Genomic DNA, 15,694 nt, shown 5'->3' on the forward strand with positions numbered 1-15,694 from the left:
TGTACTGTCTTTAATCATTCTGTCTATCGTCATACTGTACTGTCTTTAATAATTCTGTCTATCGTCATACTGTACTGTCTTTAATCATTCTGTCTATCGTCATACTGTACTGTCTTTAATCATTCTGTCTGTCGTCATACTGTGCTGTCTTTAATCATTCTGTCTATCGTCATACTGTACTGTCTTTAATCATTCTGCCTGTCGTCATACTGTACTGTCTTTAATCATTCTGTCTATCGTCATACTGTACTGTCTTTAATCATTCTGCATATCGTCATACTGTAGTGTCTTTAATCATTCTGTCTATCGTCATACTGTACTCTCTTTAATCATTCTGTCTATCGTCATACTGTACTGTCTTTAATCATTCTGTCTACCGTCATAGATACTGAACTGTCTTTAATCATTCTGTCTATCATCATACTGTACTGTCTTTAATCATTCTGCCTATCGTCATACTGTACTGTCTTTAATCATTCTGTCTATCGTCATACTGTACTGTCTTTAATCATTCTGCCTATCGTCATACTGTACTGTCTTTAATCATTCTGTCTATCGTCATACTGTACTGTCTTTAATCATAACCGGCTGCAGTCATTCTGTCCATCGTCATACTGTACTGTCTTGGGTTTAGCATGCTGCTACGGTGTGATTTGTATAGGTTAGCTGTTAGCATACACGGCTACATTTGACTTGTATAGGCTAGCTGATAGCATACAAGGCAAGATTTGATTTGTATAGGCTAGGTGTTAGCATACAAGGCTATGTGTGATTTGTGTAGGCTAGGTGTTAGCATGCTGCTAAGGTGTGATTTGTGTAGGCTTAGTGGTTAGCATGCTGCTAAGGTGTGATTTGTGTAGGCTTGGGTTTAGCATGCTGCTAAGGTGTGATTTGTATAGGCTAGCTGTTAGCATACAAGGCTAGATTTGATTTGTATAGGCTAGGTGTTAGCACACAAGGCTATGTGTGATTTGTGTAGGCTAGGTGTTAGCATGCTGCTACGATGTGATTTGTATAGGCTAGCTGTTAGCACACAAGGCTAGGTGTGATTTGTATAGGCTAGGTGTTAGCATACAGGGCTATGTGTGATTTGTGTAGGCTAGGTGTTATCACGCTGCTACGATGTGATTTGTAAAGGCTAGCTGTTAGCACACAAGGCTAGGTGTGATTTGTAAACTGAGCACAGGGTTACTCTTCTCATTCGTATTGAATGTCCGTCCTCCTCCTCGACTCCTCTCATCCATCCTGCTTTACATGGTAATAAGGTGTCCTCCCCCCAAAACAAAACACTATTTAACATCTCCAATGACCAATACGGAAGACTATCATAATTCAGTTCACGTCAAGAGGAGATGGTTTTAAACCCTAAATGATAGTTACACAGCCACGGAGAGAGATAATGAGAGAGGATACAGAGAGGACCGAAAAGACAATGGAGAAAAGAGAAGAAGAGACAGTAATGAAGACAGAACTATAGAGAGAGACAGAGAGAGAGACAGAGGGAGAGAGAGAGAGAGAGAGAGAGAGAGAGAGAGAGAGAGAGAGAGAGAGAGAGAGAGAGAGAGAGAGTGAGAGGGGGACAGAGAGAGAGAGAGAGAGAGGGACAGAGAGAGAGAGAGAGAGAGACAGAGAGAGAGAGAGAGAGAGAGAGAGAGAGAGATAATAGAGAGAGACAGAGAGAGAATAGAGACACATATTTCCCTCAGATTACACTGATCCACAAAGAATTAGAAAACGAACCCAAATGTATTAAACTCTGACATCTATTGGGTGAAATTCCACAGTGTGCCATCACAGCATCAAGATTTGTGACCTGTTGTCTCAAGAAAGGGGCAACCAGTGAAGAACAAACACCATTGTAAACACAACCCATATTTATGCTTATTTATTTTCCCTTTTGTACTTTAACCATTTGCACATCGTTACAACACTGTATGTATATATATATATATATATATATATATATATATATATATATATATATATATATATATATATATATATATAATATGACATTTGAAATGTCTTTATGCTTTTGGAACATCTGTGAGTGTAATATTTATAGTTTATTTGTATTGTCTATTTCAACAGGGCTTCACCACTGTCCTGTTGTCTCCATCCTAACAGAACACACAGCTGGTTGAGGAAACAGTAGGGCTTCACCACTGTCCTGTTGTCTCCATCCTAACAGAACACACAGCTGGTTGAGGAAACAGTAGGGCTTCACCACTGTCCTGTTGTCTCCATCCTAACAGAACACACAGCTGGTTGAGGGAAACAGTAGGGCTTCATCACTGTCCTGTTGTCTCCATCCTAACAGAACACACAGCTGGTTGAGGGAAACAGTAGGGCTTCATCACTGTCCTGTTGTCTCCATCCTAACAGAACACACAGCTGGTTGAGGAAACAGTAGGGCTTCAACACTGTCCTGTTGTCTCCATCCTAACAGAACACACAGCTGGTTGAGGAAACAGTAGGGCTTCACCACTGTCCTGTTGTCTCCATCCTAACAGAACACACAGCTGGTTGAGGAAACAGTAGGGCTTCATCACTGTCCTGTTGTCTCCATCCTAACAGAACACACAGCTGGTTGAGGAAACAGTAGGGCTTCATCACTGTCCTGTTGTCTCCATCTTAACAGAACACACAGCTGGTTGAGGGAAACAGTAGGGCTTCATCACTGTCCTGTTGTCTCCATCCTAACAGAACACACAGCTGGTTGAGGAAACAGTAGGGCTTCAACACTGTCCTGTTGTCTCCATCCTAACAGAACACACAGCTGGTTGAGGGAAACAGTAGGGCTTCATCACTGTCCTGTTGTCTCCATCCTAACAGAACACACAGCTGGTTGAGGAAACAGTAGGGCTTCACCACTGTCCTGTTGTCTCCATCCTAACAGAACACACAGCTGGTTGAGGGAAACAGTAGGGCTTCACCACTGTCCTGTTGTCTCCATCCTAACAGAACACACAGCTGGTTGAGGGAAACAGTAGGGCTTCACCACTGTCCTGTTGTCTCCATCCTAACAGAACACACAGCTGGTTGAGGGAAACAGTAGGGCTTCATCACTGTCCTGTTGTCTCCATCCTAACAGAATACACAGCTGGTTGAGGGAAACAGTAGGGCTTCACCACTGTCCTGTTGTCTCCATCCTAACAGAACACACAGCTGGTTGAGGGAAACAGTAGGGCTTCATCACTGTCCTGTTGTCTCCATCCTAACAGAACACACAGCTGGTTGAGGGAAACAGTAGGGCTTCACCACTGTCCTGTTGTCTCCATCCTAACAGAACACACAGCTGGTTGAGGGAAACAGTAGGGCTTCAACACTGTCCTGTTGTCTCCATCCTAACAGAACACACAGCTGGTTGAGGGAAACAGTAGGGCTTCAACACTGTCCTGTTGTCTCCATCCTAACAGAACACACAGCTGGTTGAGGGAAACAGTAGGGCTTCATCACTGTCCTGTTGTCTCCATCCTAACAGAACACACAGTTGGTTGAGGGAAACAGTAGGGCTTCAACACTGTCCTGTTGTCTCCATCCTAACAGAACACACAGCTGGTTGAGGAAACAGTAGGGCTTCAACACTGTCCTGTTGTCTCCATCCTAACAGAACACACAGCTGGTTGAGGAAACAGTAGGGCTTCAACACTGTCCTGTTGTCTCCATCCTAACAGAACACACAGCTGGTTGAGGAAACAGTAGGGCTTCAACACTGTCCTGTTGTCTCCATCCTAACAGAACACACAGCTGGTTGAGGAAACAGTAGGGCTTCAACACTGTCCTGTTGTCTCCACCCTAACAGAACACACAGCTGGTTGAGGAAACAGTAGGGCTTCAACACTGTCCTGTTGTCTCCATCCTAACAGAACACACAGCTGGTTGAGGAAACAGTAGGGCTTCAACACTGTCCTGTTGTCTCCATCCTAACAGAACACACAGCTGGTTGAGGGAAACAGTAGGGCTTCAACACTGTCCTGTTGTCTCCATCCTAACAGAACACACAGCTGGTTGAGGGAAAGTGTTTTTTCTGTGCACGATTCTATTTTGATTCCGGGCCGATTCAATCACTTCCGTCCCCACGGAAGATGGCCGCCTCTGGGCTATTTCCTCATTGCTAGCTGGGTAGTCCCCAAAAAAATGGATGCTTCCCAACCAAGCTCACTGGTCATCCGTTTGCTTGGCAGGTTGCTATGCCAAACAAAGATGGCTGCTATGCCAAACAAAGATGGTTGCTATGGCAAACAAAGATGGTTGCTATTCATGCTCTTCTCTCCCTTAAATCACTAGTCAACTAGACAGATAAACACGATCACTTCAAACTGAAGCTGGTGATATCGCAAAACTATCTGCCTTCGTTTCGGGTTAAACCTGTTTTTCTGTTGATAATTGATTTGTAAAGGTCCATAAAAAGGACAACTGATGAAGGATTTTTAACTGTATCAGAAAAGCTGTCTTGTCTCGTCCTCTATTGGACGGTTCAAAAAATGTAAACAATTTTGCAAAAGGTTGGAAAGGTAGACAGCGGGACGTTTTGGTACAAACCCACGTAGTTGCTGAGCAACGTTTGTTTGGCATTGCAAACCTGCCAATCAAACGGATGACCAGACTAGAAGCAAAAGGGGGGGGAATCATGTTGGAATAAAACCTAATGTTTTTCTCTGGTCATTCGACGTGGTATCAAGAACAGCCTAATAACACTTCAATATCTTATTTTATTGAACCTTTATTTAACTAGGCAAGTCAGTTAAGAACATATTCTTAATTTACAATGACAGCCTACCCCCCCCCCCAGGCCAAACCTTAACCCAGACGACGCTAGGCCAATTATGCTCCGCCCTAAGGGACACCCAATCACAGGCCTGTTATTGTTTTTAGAACGAGTCTCAACCAATCACGGGCCGGTTCTGATACAGCCTGTCATTGTTTTTAGAATTCCGTCTCAACCAATCACGGGCCGGTTGTGATCCAGCCTGTCATTGTTTTTAGAATTCCGTCTCAACCAATCACGGGCCGGTTGTGATCCAGCCTGTCATTGTTTTTAGAATGCGTCTCAACCAATCACGGGCCGGTTGTGATCCAGCCTGTCATTGTTTTTAGAATGCGTCTCAACCAATCACGTTTTCTTTTGACCTACCAATTGTAAAAGAGTCAGTATTGAACATATCACTTGTTTTTATTGTGTAAAAGCACAGCACAGGTGCAAATGTATAGATGATGAGTTTTCACCTGTGTGTGTGTGTGTGTGTGTGTGTGTGTGTGTGTGTGATGTGTGTGTGTGTGTATGTGTGTGTGTGTATATGTGTGTGTGTGTGATGTGTGTGTGTGTGTGTGTGTGTGATGTGTGTGTGTGTATATGTGTGTGTGTGTGTGTGTATATGTGTGTGTGTGTGATGTGTGTGTGTGTATATGTGTGTGTGTGTGTGTGTGTATATGTGTGTGTGTGTATATGTGTGTGTGTGTGTGTGTGTGTATATGTGTGTGTGTGTGTGTGATGTGTGTGTGTGTATGTGTGTGTGTGTGTGTGTGTGTGTGTGTGTGTGTGTGTGTGTGTGTGTGTGTGTGTGTGTGTGTGTGTGTGTGTGTGTGTGTGTGTGTGTGTGTGTATATGTGTGTGTGTGTGTATATGTGTGTGTGTGTGATGTGTGTGTGTATATGTGTGTGTGTGTGTGTGTATATGTGTGCGTGTATATGTGTGTGTGTGTGTGTGTATATGTGTGTGTGTGTGTGTGTGTGTGTGATGTGTGTGTGTGTGTGTGTGTGTGTGTGTGTATATGTGTGTGTGTGTGTGTGTGTGTGTGTGTGTGTGTGTGTGTGTGTGATGTGTGTGTGTGTGTGTGTGTGTGTGTGTGTATATGTGTGTGTGTGTGTGTGTGTGTGTGTGTGTGTGTGTGTATATGTGTGTGTGTAACAACGTTGCGTACGTCCCTCTTCTCACCAGAAACCTCGAACCAGGGACCCTTTGCACACATCGACAACAGTCACCCTCTCAAAGCATCTTTACCTATCTTTACCTATCTTTACCTATCTTTACCTATCGCTCCACACAACAACACCAACAAAACGTCTGCGGCCCTTCGACCATTCACACCAAGAGGGAAACAACTACTTCAAGGTCTCAGAGCGAGTGACGTCACCGATTGAAACCCAAATTATCGAACCCAGCGCTAACTATCTAGCCATTTCACACCGGTTACGTGTGTGTGTGTGTGTGTGTGAACGAGGCACCTCTATTAAGGAGTGTGTGAAGCTATCTGACATTTAAAGAGCAGCCAACCATGAACTGAGAACAGACAGAGAGGTGTGTGTGTGTGTGTGTTTTGTGTGTGTGTGATGTGTGCGGAGGCCTCTAGGGAGTGCTGTTCAGACCGAGTCATTATTTAGCACACACACACACACACACAGGCACACAGGCACACACACACACACCATTTGTGTTGACAAGGTTCATTTGGCGAAGGCTACCTGTTATGTGGAGCCAAGAGACCGATAGAAGGAACGAGGCAATGTGAGAGAGAGGGAATAAAAGAGAGAGGGAATTAGAGAAGGCGAGAGAGAGAGAGAGAGAGAGAGACAGACAGAGATGATGATGATGTCATCAGAGAAAAATGTCCTCCTGTGTGCTACCTACGTCCCCCCACTAGAATCCCCATATTTTAATAAAGACAGCTTCTCCATCCTGGAGGGGGAAATTAATCATTTCCAGACCCAGGGACATGTACTAGTCTGTGGCGACCTAAATGCCAGAACCGGACAAGAACCTGACACCCTCAGCACACAGGGGGACAAAAACCTGCCTGGAGGTGACAGCATTCCCTCCCACATATGCCCCCATCGGCACAACTACGACAACATAACCAACAAAAACGGGTCACAACTCCTGCAGCTCTGTCACACGCTGGGTATGTACATAGTCAACGGTAGGCTTCGAGGGGACTCCTATGGTAGGTACACCTATAGCTCATCTCTTGGCAGTAGTACTGTAGACTACTTTATCACTGACCTCAACCCAGAGTCTCTCAGAGCGTTCACAGTCAGCAAACTGACACCCCTATCAGACCACAGCAAAATCACAGTCTACTTGAACAGAGCAATACTCAATCATGAGGCATCAAAGTCAAATGAACTGAATAATATTAAGAAATGCTGGAAGATGGAAGGAATGCAGTTTGGAAACCAACCAAAAAACAACTAGGTAACCACAAATTAAATCCCTTTTCGACAACTTCCTGGACAAAACGTTCCACTGTAATAGTGAAGGTGTAAACTTGGCAGTAGAAAATCTTAACAGTATCAAATCTAAAAATCTCAAATAGAAAACCGAAGAAAATTAACAATAATGACAAATGGTTTGATGAAGAATGCAAAAATCTAAGAAAGAAATTGAGAAAACTGTCCAACCAAAAACATAGAGACCCAGAAAACCTGAGTCTACGCCTTCACTATGGTGAATCACTAAAACAATACAGAAATACACTACGGAAAAAGAAGGAACAGCATGTCAGAAATCAGCTCAATGCAATTGAAGAATCCATAGACTCTAACCACTTCTGGGAAAATTGGAAAACACTAAACAAACAATAACAGAGAATAAACAGCAATAACATTTACAGTTGAAGTCAGAAGTTTACATACACCTGAGCCAAATACATTTAAACTCAGTTTTTCACAATTCCTGACATTTAATCCTCGTAAAAATTCCCTGTCTTTGGTCAGTTAGGATCACCACTTTATTTTAAGAATGTGAAATGTCAGAATAAATAGTAGAGAGAGTGATTTATTTCAGCTTTTATTTCTTTCATCACATTCCCAGTGGGTCAGAAGTTTACGTCCACTCAATCAGTATTTGTTTACTTCAGTCAAACATTTCGGGTAGCCTTCCACAAGCTTCCTACAATAAGTTGGGTGAATTTTGACTAATTCTTCCTGACAGAGCTGGTGTAACTGAGTCAGGTTTGTAGGCTTCTTTAAGATTTTTCCATGATGTCAAGCAAAGAGCCACTGAGTTTGAAGGTAGGCCTTGAAATACATCCACAGGTGCACCTCCAATTGACTCAAATGATGTCAATTAGATTATCAGAAGCTTCTAAAGCCATGACATAACATGCTGGAATTTTCCAAGCTGTTTAAAGGCTCAGTCAACTTAGTGTATGTAAACTTCTGAAAACTGTAATTGTGATACAGTGAATTATAAGTGAAATAATCTGTCTGTAAACAGTTGTTGGAAAAATTACTTGGGTCATGCACAAAGTAGATGTCCTAACCGACTTGCCAAAACTATAGTTTGTTAACAAGAAATGTGTGGAGTGGTTGAAAAACAAGTTTTAACGACTCCAAACTAAGTGTATGTTAACTTCCGACTTCAACTGTATGGGATCAAATACAAATCTTAGAATCAACTATTAAATACTTCCAGAACCCACTGGATTCCAGAACCCACTGGATTCCAGAACACACTGGATTCCAGAACCTATTGGATTCCAGAACCCACTGGATTCTCCGATTACATAAAATTAAAGACAGTTCAAAATGCCCTCCAACCCAAAAAGGTGTTCATGGTATCCACAATGAAATGATAAAATATTATTATTATTATTATATTAGAAATTAGAAAATATATACAGAGCTCAAGTTCCAATTGGCTATACTTAAACTCTTTAACATCATCGTTAGATCTGGCATCTTCCCCAAAATGGAGATGTATGGGTAAACCACTTCTCCAATCTTTTTTGGCTCTATAACAAAGAATAAAGAGCAAAAACATATACACGATCAAATACAGATCTTAGAATCAACTATTAAAGATTACCAGAACCCACTGGATTCTCCAATTACCTTGAATGAGTTACAGGACAAAATAAAAACCCTCCAACCCAAAAAGGCCTGTGGTGTTGATGGTATCCTCAATGAAATGATCAAATATACAGACAACAAATTCCAATTGGCTAAAACTAAAACTCTTTAACATCATCCCTAGCTCTGGCATCTTCCCCAATATTTGGAACCAAGGACTGATCACCCCAATCCACAAAAAGTGGAGACATTTGACCCCAATAACTGCCATGGAGTCAACAGCAACCTTGGGAAAATCCTCTGCATTATCATTAACAGCAGTCTCGTACATTTCCTCAGTGAAAACAATGTACTGAGCTAATTGGATTTTAAATTGGCTTTTTCAAATTGGCTTTTTTACCAAATTACCAGACAGACCACGTATTCACTCATTGTGAAAGAAAGAAACCAAAACAAAGGCAAAGTCTTCTCATGCTTTGTTGATTTAAAAAAAAAAGCTTTTGACTCTGTTTGGCATGAGGGTATACAAATGGATGGAAAGTGGTGTTGGGGGAAAAACTAACAACATTATAAAACCAAATTAAATGTTATTGGTCACACACACACAGGGTTATCAGATGTTAATGCGAGTATAGCGAAATGCTTGTGTTTCTAGATCCGACAGTACCGTAATACAGTATCTATCAATTTATTTTAACATATATCCAATACACACAAATCTAAAGTAAAAGAATGGAATTAAGAATATATAATTATATGGACGAGCAACGTCAGAGCAGCTAAAATACAGTAGAGTAGTATAGAATACAGTATACACATATGAGATGAGTAATACATAGACTAAGATACAGTAGAATAGTATAGAATACAGTAGATACATATGAGATGAGTTATGTAAGATATGTAAACATTATTAAAGTGACTAGTGATCCGTTTATTACAGTGATTTCAAGTCTGTGTATATAGTATGTACAGTGGGGCAAAAAAGTATTTAGTCAGCCACCAATTGTGCAAGTTCTCCCACTTAAAAAGATGAGAGAGGCCTGTAATTTTCATCATAGGTACACTTCAACTATGACAGACAAAATTAGAATTAAAAAAATCCAGAAAATCACATTGTAGGATTTTTTATGAATTTATTTGCAAATTATGGTGGAAAATAAGTATTTATATCCATCACAACAGTAAGAGGTGTTACCTGTTGCCATCACAACAGTAAGAGGTGTGACCTGTGTGACCTGTTGCCATCACAACAGTAAGATGCGTGACCTGTTGCCACACAAAAAAGGGCAACCAGTGAAGAACAAACACCATTGTAAATAGAACCCATATTTATGTTTATTTATTTGCACATCATTACAAAACTGTATATATATAATATGACATTAGAAATGTCTTTCTTCTTTTGGAACTTCTGTGAGCGTAATGTTTACTGTTCATTTTTATTGTTTATTTCACTTTGTTTATTGTCTACTTCACTTGCTCTGGCAATTTTAAGATGTGTTTCCCAATCCAATAAACCGTCCATCCATTAACCTTCCATAATATTCCATCTCTGTCTGTTACTTTGACAGAGAGACAGACAGAGACAGAGACAGAAACAGAGACAGAGAGAGACAGAGAGACAGAGAGACAGAGACAGAGACAGACAGAGACAGACAGACAGAGACAGACAGAGAGAGAGACAGAGAGAGAGACAGAGACAGAGAGACAGAGAGAGAGACATATATATATATATATATATATATATAAGAGAGAGGGAGGAACTCAGTGAGAGAGAGAGAGGATCAGAGCTCCTGCATTTTTCAGCATTTTCTTTAAAAAAGATAGATTAGGAGTTAGATAAACTTGGATTTTTTGTCAGGAACACATACTGGATTCTACCCTCTTCAACATAACCCCTACTTCAAATCAAAACTTAAAACCTACAACCTGATTTTGGACGGAATTACGAAATCACCTGGAAAGTTCACAACAACCAAGGATTTTTTACCCTATACAGCAAATTCTCTGGAAAACAACAGAAACCTGAAAACACCATCCAACCTGGAACTGAGTGAGTAATGTTTAGTCTGAAACGATATTTTATTTCCAAAAGCCAAGAAGAAAAATGTACTTTATAAGGACTGAATTCTAACATAATTCTGCCAAGCTTGATACAACTTCAACTAGCACTGACGTGTCAAGTGAGAGGTGTCAAAGCCCATTAGCCCAACAATGGCAGGAGAGTCACACAGTCTACCCCAACCAAATGGAGAGGCCTTAGAAGCTCCCTCCCGCTGTTCAGAGGTAATTAAAATACAGTACCCTTTGCATGTAAAGAATGATAAGGCAAGAAAAGACCACAAGAAGAAGCTCCTTATGGAAAGTCAAGAGACACTCTTTGCTGACTATTACAAAAATGGGAACATCAGCAACCTTATCTTCCACACAAACCATCCCCTGGCATGGCACAGTGCTATATTAGCACACTACCCCTTTGTTACGAGAGGGGGGATTAACGAGGGGTGGAAACTCAGAATACTTGATAACGAGGACTCTGAGTTAAGTAATATAAATATCTATAAATCCGGAACAGTAATGGTACAGAATAACCACAAACAGTTTCAGCTGGACTTTCACCTAATCAAAGAATTAGCCCAGCAGGAGAAGCTCTGCCTTGATAATGATACCCCCACACCGAGCGGGTCAGACCAGACCTCTTCATTATGTAACCCCACAGATGAGCAACCCCCAGTGGAGAGTCAACCTCCCAGCACAGATTACCACTCCCTCATTGAAATGAAGGACAAATTCACCCAGCTGGAGGTAAGGCAGGTGGAGCTGGAACAGCAGGTGATTACACTTCAGTCAGCACAGACCCAGACAACAGTCCAGCACAACAACAGCCCCTTAACCAGACCCGGAGAGCTGGAGGTGGACAGAGACATATCTGCACTTTGGACAGTGGTGAGACAAATACAACAGGAGAAAGAGGAGCAGAACAGAGCACTAGAGGAGAGTATCAGACTGCTGGTGGAGGAGAGGTTGAGGGGGATGGAGGAGAAGTTGAGGGGGACGGCGTGTGACAGAGAACAACCCACTAGAGAGGTGGCCACCCCCACAGAGAAGCCAGCAGAACAGCCCACCTCAGCACCCAACAAAAGTCTCGACACCACAGCAGAACAGTCCACACCAGACCCTGACCATAGAGTCGACACCACAGCAGAACAGTCCACACCAGACCCTGACCATAGAGTCGACATCACAGCAGAACAGACAAATGAAGAACCCCAAGCCCAGAGGCTCTCACCCCCTCTGAGCACCCCCCCTGTCAGCCACCCTGATAGCCCTTTTGACAACCCCCCCACACCCACTGAGGACAAACACAAGACACAGATTGTACTACTTATGGACTCAAATGGGAAATATATAGAAGAAAAAAAACTTTTTCCCAAACACAGTGTGTCTAAACTCTGGTGTCCAAACACCCAACGCGCCCTAGACCTTCTGTCTGAGGCCAAACTAGGCTCACCCAGCCACATAATAATACACACAGGCACAAACGACCTGAGAGCACAGCAGGAAAGAGTGGCCACAGCACTGAAGGGAGTGATTGAAAAGGCTTCTTCTACTTTCCCCAACGCAAAAGTGGTTATCTCCACCCTGCTACCACGAAAAGACTTCCACCCTGCCACAATACAGCGGGTAAATGCAAGTATTTCCCGTGACTGTGCCTCAAAACCAAACGTTTTCCTGGCCCACCACTCCACCCTGGACTTGAACAGCCTCTATGACCAGGTCCACCTCTACAAGGCAGCAGTGCCCACCTTTGCCCGAACTCTAAAGGACATCGCTCTCAAACGTATCCCCAACACTTCACACAGGAGCAACAGATCAATAGACACCCCATCCAGACCAGCGAGACACCCTCCCAGATCTGCAGGACCCCAGATCTGCAGGACCCCCCCCTGGACCTACACATAGAGGACCCACGCCAAGAGGAATTACATCCAGACCACAGTACACCCAGACACATCCACACCCCCACCCCAACCAATCAACACCCCCCCACGTCAACCATGCCCACACCCCATTTAGGCCCCCTCAGATCAGACCTATGCCACTCCTGCCCACCCCATGCACCCCACCCCCGCAAAGAGGGCCTCAACATGGAAGCCACACATACGCCCAGGTAGTGAGCGGGCAAACAGTCCCAACCCCCACTCTCACACTCGCCGAAGCCAATGGCATGTACCAGATGCTCAGCAGGCTCTGCTCACACTTACTGGCCTGAGGCCAAACCACGACCAACAACATTGGACACTCTATGGAACAAAAAGCCTTCACTATATTATCCTGGAATATCCAAGGCCTGAGGTCATCTGCCTTTGGCCTAAAGAGCAGAAACCCGGACTTCACCAAAGAAATCGGTAATACAGACATTGTCATCCTGCAAGAAACCTGGTATAGAGGAGACGGACCCACTGGTTGCCCTCTAGGTTACAGAGAGCTGGTAGTCCCATCCACCAAACTACCAGGTGTGAAACAGGGAAGGGACTCAGGGGGTATGCTAATTTGGTATAGAGCAGACCTAACTCACTCCATTAAATTAATAAAAACAGGAACATTTTACATTTGGCTAGAAATTCAAAAGGAAATTATCCTAACAGAGAAAAATGTCCTCCTGTGTGCTACCTATATCCCCCCACTAGAATCCCCATATTTTAATGAAGACAGCTTCTCCATCCTGGAGGGGGAAATCAATCATTTCCAGGCCCAGGGACATGTACTAGTCTGTGGCGACCTAAATGCCAGAACCGGACAAGAACCTGACACCCTAAGCACACAGGGGGACAAACACCTGCCTGGAGGTGACAGCATTCCCTCCCACATATGCCCCCCTAGGCACAACTATGACAACATAACCAACAAAAACGGGTCACAACTCCTGCAGCTCTGTCGCACGCTGGGTATGTACATAGTCAACGATAGGCTTCGAGGGGACTCCTATGGTAGGTACACCTATAGCTCATCTCTTGGCAGTAGTACTGTAGACTACTTTATCACTGACCTCAACCCAGAGTCTCTCAGAGCGTTCACAGTCAGCCCACTGACACCCCTATCAGACCACAGCAAAATCACAGTCTACTTAAACAGAGCAATAATCAATCATGAGGCATCAAAGCCAAAGGAACTGAGTAACATTAAGAAATGCTATAGATGGAAGGAATGCAGTTTGGAAACCTACCAAAAAACAATTAGCCAACAACAAATTCAATCCCTTTTAGACAATTTCCTGGGTAAAACGTTCCGCTGTAATAGTGAAGGTGTAAACTTGGCAGTAGAAAATCTTAACAGTATATTTGACCTCTCAGCTTCCCTATCAAATCTAAAAATCTCAAATAGAAAACCGAAGAAAATTAACAATAATGACAAATGGTTTGATGAAGAATGCAAAAATCTAAGAAAGAAATTGAGAAACCTGTCCAACCAAAAACATAGAGACCCGGAAAACCTGAGTCTACGCCTTCACTATGGTGAATCACTAAAACAATACAGAAATACACTACGGAAAAAGAAGGAACAGCATGTCAGAAATCAGCTCAATGCAATTGAAGAATCCATAGACTCTAACCACTTCTGGGAAAATTGGAAAACACTAAACAAACAACAACAAGAAGAATTATCTATCCAAAATGGAGATGTATGGGTAAACCACTTCTCCAATCTTTTTGGCTCTATAACAAAGAATAAAGAGCAAAAACATATACATGATCAAATACAGATCTTAGAATCATCTATTAAAGACTACCAGAACCCACTGGATTATCCAATTACATTGAATGAGTTACAGGACAAAATAAAAACCCTCCAACCCAAAAAGGCCTGTGGTGTTGATGGTATCCTCAATGAAATGATCAAATATACAGACAACAAATTCCAATTGGCTATACTAAAACTCTTTAACATCATACTTAGCTCTGGCATCTTCCCCAATATTTGGAACCAAGGACTGATCACCCCAATCCACAAAAGTGGAGACAAATTTGACCCCAATAACTACCGTGGAATATGTGTCAACAGTAACCTTGGGAAAATCCTCTGCATTATTACTAACAGCAGACTCGTACATTTCCTCAATGAAAACAACGTACTGAGCAAATGTCAAATTGGCTTTTTACCAAATTACCGTACAACAGACCATGTATTCACCCTGCACACCCTAATTGACAACCAAACAAACCAAAACAAAGGCAAAGTCTTCTCATGCTTTGTTGATTTCAAAAAAGCCTTCGACTCAATCTGGCATGAGGGTCTGCTATACAAACTGATGGAAAGTGGTGTTGGGGGTAAAACATACGACATTATAAAATCCATGTACACAAACAACAAGTGTGCGGTTAAAATTCGCAAAAAACACACACATTTCTTCACACAGGGTCGTGGGGTTAGACAGGGATGCAGCTTAAGCCCCACCCTCTTCAACATAAATATCAACGAATTGGCAAGGGCACTAGAACAGTCTGCAGCACCCGGCCTCCCCCTGCTAGAATCCGAAGTCAAATGTCTGCTGTTTGCCGATGATCTGGTGCTTCTGTCACCAACCAAGGAGGGCCTACAGCAGCACCTAGATCTTATGCACAGATTCTGTCAGACCTGGGCCCTGACAGTAAATCTCAGTAAGACCAAAATAATGGTGTTCCAAAAAAGGTCCAGTCACCAGGACCACAAATACAAATTCAATCTAGACACTGTTGCCCTAGAGCACACAAAAAACTATACATACCTTGGCCTAAACATCAGCTCCACAGGTAACTTCCACAAAGCTGTGAACGATCTGAGAGACAAGGCAAGAAGGGCATTCTATGCCATCAAAAGAAACATAAATTTCAAAATACCAATTAGGATTTGGCTAAAA

Source organism: Oncorhynchus clarkii, chromosome 12 (genome assembly GCF_045791955.1).
Source record: "Oncorhynchus clarkii lewisi isolate Uvic-CL-2024 chromosome 12, UVic_Ocla_1.0, whole genome shotgun sequence".
Classification (NCBI taxonomy): domain Eukaryota; kingdom Metazoa; phylum Chordata; class Actinopteri; order Salmoniformes; family Salmonidae; genus Oncorhynchus; species Oncorhynchus clarkii.